Here is a 4,646-nt window from a genome sequence, read left to right on the forward strand (position 1 = left end):
GGCATTGCAACCTCCCGATCCGCCCTGCTCTGTGCATGACAGGGGGCGGCGCCCCAACTCCCCAATCGGCCCTGCTCTGATCCTGACCAGGGGCTGCACCCAGGGATTGGGCCTGCCCTCTGCCACCCGGGAGCAGGCCTAAGCCAGCAGGTCATTATCTCCCGAGGGGTCCCAGACTGTGAGAGGGCACAGGCCGGGCTGGGGGACCCCCCCCCCCCCCCACCACCAAGTGCACAAATTTTTGTGCACCGGGCCTCTAGTAAAGATAATAATAAAAGAAAAGTAGACAGGAGAGCAGTGGGCCATCCAGAGTCCATGAAAGAGGTGCAGCAGGGCCTGTGCAGTCCCTGGAAGGCTGGGAGGGAAGGGTGGTGAGAAGGCTGAGCTGATTAGGAAGCAGAAAGCCCCCAGGGCAAGTGGAACACACACACACACATTCACTCCACACTCCTGTGATGAGGAGCTGTGGCCCATTGTACATGTGAGGATACTGCAGCACAGACAGGCGAGGGACTTGTTCGAGGGCAGAGCAGTGAAAGGGCAGGGCTAAAATTGGAAACCCCAGTTGCCCACAGTCTGTGTCTCCTATACTTCACCCTAACAATAATCCTAACCCTAGTGCTAGCCCCATCCCTGATCACGTGCCCACATCCGGCCAATCGAAAGCCACCGCCCTTTGATCAGGTGCCAACCTCCAGCCCATCACTTTGTCCTCCTCGCTTGTTCTCCTGCCCACTCTGGCGTGACCACCTGGCCCCACTCCCTTGAGACTTTGGAAGGTCTCTGTTTCCACGGTGCCACCCCTGAGACAGGCGTTTTGCCCCTGCTCTCACACCTGTCAACAGTCCCTTTGACATAGTCCTCCCAGAAAATCATTTGTGTTTACTCTCTCTTTCCTGCAGGACGGTGACAGCTGGGATTGAAAAGGAAACAGGAGGGCACAGGGTCCTGTAAAGTCCCAGGAAAGCTGGGTGGGGGGGGGCTGGTGAGGCCTGGATGCTGACTAGAAGGGGGAGATCCCTCAGGGCAAGAGGGACAGTGTGAGAAACAGGTGTGGCACATTGTACAGGTGAGACTACAGCAGCACAGAGAGGGAGGGTGACATCCTCCAGGACACACAGCAGTAAAAGGGCTGAACAAAAATTGGAACCCTTGGTTGCCCACAACCTGTAACTCCTTTACCTGTGACCTCTGGGTAAGCACCCTCACCCTGTGGCCACTTGTCAAACCCCTCCTTCACCCACAGCGGTCAAGTTTCTTTAATATGCATCTGTGCCTCTGGGCACTTGCTCTCTTTGTCCTTGGCCCCCTCCCAGCTGGGAACTTCGACAGAGTCCCCCTGCATTGGGCCGAGGGCCTTGTGTGGATAACACCCTGCCTCACCTCCCCGCCTGTGGCTTAGATTCCAAAGTACCATAATTTTCCCTGTGTCCGGCTTTGGCCGCCTGCCTCCCCAGCCAGATTTTGTTTTGCCTTGAAAAGAAATGGATTCGGGGTCCGCAAACTGGCTGACTAGCTCCATCGGCTCTCTGAGACATGGCTCTGCCTGGGTGCCGCCTGGGACAAGTCCCTGATGCCACCCCACCTCCGTGGCCACATCTCTCATCCCCTGGAAAACCCATTTGGTGAACAGCACACTCAGAGCTCTACTGCAGCTCCAGGGACCAGCCCTGCCTGGGCCCCAGCCTGTCACTAGACACCAGGTCTTGCCTGCAGCCCCGGGGTCCTCAAACTAGTCTGGGAGGAGAAGTGTGTTGACCTCTTAGATAGGGGGTTGCAGACATCAGGTGGGAACTCAGCCCCCCTCTGGAATGTTCATGAGGTCACGCCCCCAGATCACCTGTCCACTTCAGCCCATCATGTGGCCGTGTCTCCTGATAGGTTGTCCACTTCCAGCCATCATGGGCCCTGCCCTGTGATCAGGTGCCCACTTCTGGCCATCAGGAAGCCTGAACCTGATCACATGCCCACTTCTGGCACCATAAGTAAACCGTTACTTTTAATTGACATGTATGCATTGCAATATTAGCCAGCATACCTCTCTCCTACTGGTTTTTCTGAAACGCAACCAAGTTTGTTGCTCTGTTTAAAAGAAAGTTAAAGTTTTTTAAAATGAACTCCCTAAATGTAGCTTACAAATTGCTCTGGGAGGAAATACAGAGGGAAACACCCTTCAAATATTTAGGAACTGCAATTAAAAGTCAATGTAGTAGGCCTTAAAAAGTACAAATATGAAAGGATTGCCTTAAGACCTTAAATGACTTTTTGTAAATTATTAAAGGACATTAATTAGTTAAGACCTTATCTAAAAATCTCTACTGGAGAAATAGAAAATTTATTCAATATACTTAGGAATTGCCGGGGTTCTTGTTCCGGCATCAAGAAGGGTTCAGCAATCTGGAAAGGGGGCTGGTGTAACTTAAGTAAGAGGAGTCCAGAAACTAAGCATAATTTTGAAAGGCATGTGGGGGTCAGAGGAGCCTCACTTAAGAAACTAAGATCTCCTTGTCTCAGGACCCCATGCTTTTTATTAACACAAATTGTCCTGAGGCAAGGCAGAGATATACAGTTCAAAGGGTCAGGGTTTCGCATACAGAGTCTATTGTCAGAATGGCGGAATTAACCTAAGGCTGTTCAGGTGTTTGGCCAGTAGGAGGCAATAACATGTAGAGTAAGATGCCCTGAGCTGTCTGGCAGCAATCATCCCTTTTCAAGTTTGGGGAAATGCCATCAGCCATTCCCAACAGGTGACAACATATGTGACTCAGCCCTTGTTGAGTCCCCAAGTCCCATCAACCTTTTGATGAAACTCTTGCAATTATGACATGCTGGAATTGGCTTCTGGCAAGGAATCCTAAGAAAGCTTTTATTAAGTGTATGCAGACAGGGGCCTGGACTGAATGTTCGAGAGCATCTCCAGGAAGGCCTGCCCAGATGGTGCCTCCACATTCTGGAAGGTGTTCTGGACTCTGCCGAACAGGATGAAGTATTTCGCCTCCAGCCAGATGAACCCGAAGTGGTTCTCATCGAACAGGATGAAGACTACAGGGAGGCGCATGGGGTCGGTGAAGCCAGGTAAGGTAAAAGTTTTCACGCCATAGAAACACATGCTGCAGGTTCGGGGGTAGTCCTGGTCAAATGAGTGCACGCCCACCGGCAGAACAAACGGAACAGGCTGCTCCTCCGAAGCTGCAGCCCCAGACTCCCCGACCCTGGGCTGGGCAGGGCTCTGCCAGCCATGGCCCTCGCTTTCCTCAGTCCCTTTTTCTTGCTGCTGCTGCTCCCGGATCACCTGCTCGTCAATCTCCTGGACCAAGCAGGAGAGCTCGTGGAAGTTGCGGAAGATCTCGCCATCTCGCAGCTGGATGCGGCGCATGAGGTGGATCTCTAACGTCCAGATAAAGTCTCCCCTGATCTCTCTGACCCTGGCATACTTCCCATGGAAGCTGAGCATGGCAATCTTTCCGTGGAAGCCATCGTATTTGCTGTGGAAGAGGCCTGGCCTGATGAGGTCGTCCGGGTGGCGTGGTGGGAGGTAGACGCGACGGTAGGTCAGGCAGTCATACTGCTGTCTGTCCTTCGGCACCAGAACCCGCCCCCATTCTCCATTAAGCCGCATTGGTAAATCCGTTCGGTGGTCTCTCTTGATCCACTGGATGCTGAACCTGTCCTTCTGAATCTGCATGTGGCGGCTGTGGGAAAAGCTGTAGAAGTCGTCCATGTACTCCAAAGTGGCTGATTTCCTCTCCGTCAGGTAAATTCTAAACAAGGGCTCGAATTGCATTGGGTCATCCACATGGGTGTTAAGGCAAGGCCTGTTCATCCAACCAGTAATGCATAAGCCATCCACCGCTACATACAGCAGTCTTCTATAGTCATCATCTGGCTGCCACAATCCCAAAATATTTCTGTATGGGTGGAGCAGCTTCGCATAGACTTCTCGATAAGACATACCTATCATCTTCAGGTTCTCCAAGGTTTCACGAACGCCATACTCCTCCAGGCAGCGCCGTCTCCAGATGCTCTCGATGTGCAGGATGTGGTGGAATTTGGTGCAGGCCTGGGCCAGGCAGGGCAGGTTGGTGCCTGGGAGCGAGGCGAAGATCTCCACCAGCAGCTCGGGAGGCAGGTCCTGCAGCGAGCAGTGCAGGGGCGGCATGGGGCTCGCGATTCCTCCACTCCCCACACAGCACCGCGTTGCCACGTCCTCCTCGAGGTACTTTTCTGCCAGGGCCGGCTTGCCCTCGGCTGCTGCCATCTCAGCTGGGCCCTGGTACTCCTGAAGACACCACTTGCCCTCGGCCGCTGACGTCTCAGCTGGGCCCTGGCACTCGTGAAGATACCCCTTGCCCTCCGCTGCTGCTGTCTCAGGTGGGCCCTGGTGCTGGGGTCCAACCCCAGTAGGTCCAGGGGGCCCCAAAGGTGTGGACGGAGTCGGTGAAGAAGGAATGACACGGAGACAGCGTTCAGTTGATCAACAGCCTAGCCAGGATCTCTAGCCACGATCTCCGGCCAAGTTCTGGTCAGGAACTCCAGTGAAGTTCTGGTGTTTACTGTCTTGTTACATTTGTATTTATACCAGTTGGTTTTAATCCTGTCAATTTCTATTGCAAAGGTTAGGGCGTTTCTTATCTCCATTCCAGGGA

General features: G+C 53.4%; 1 pseudogene; it reads right to left on the reverse strand.

The window, feature by feature from the left end:
* Positions 1 to 2,869: 2,869 nt before the first annotated feature.
* LOC139006478 (F-box only protein 31 pseudogene) lies at positions 2,870 to 4,258 on the reverse strand (annotated as a pseudogene).
* Between the last annotated feature and the right edge of the window lie 388 nt (positions 4,259 to 4,646).

The sequence above is a fragment of the Myotis yumanensis genome, unplaced genomic scaffold, assembly GCF_028538775.1.
Source record: "Myotis yumanensis isolate MYYU_CA2020_CCGP unplaced genomic scaffold, mMyoYum1.0.hap1 SCAF_3, whole genome shotgun sequence".
NCBI classification, from domain to species: domain Eukaryota; kingdom Metazoa; phylum Chordata; class Mammalia; order Chiroptera; family Vespertilionidae; genus Myotis; species Myotis yumanensis.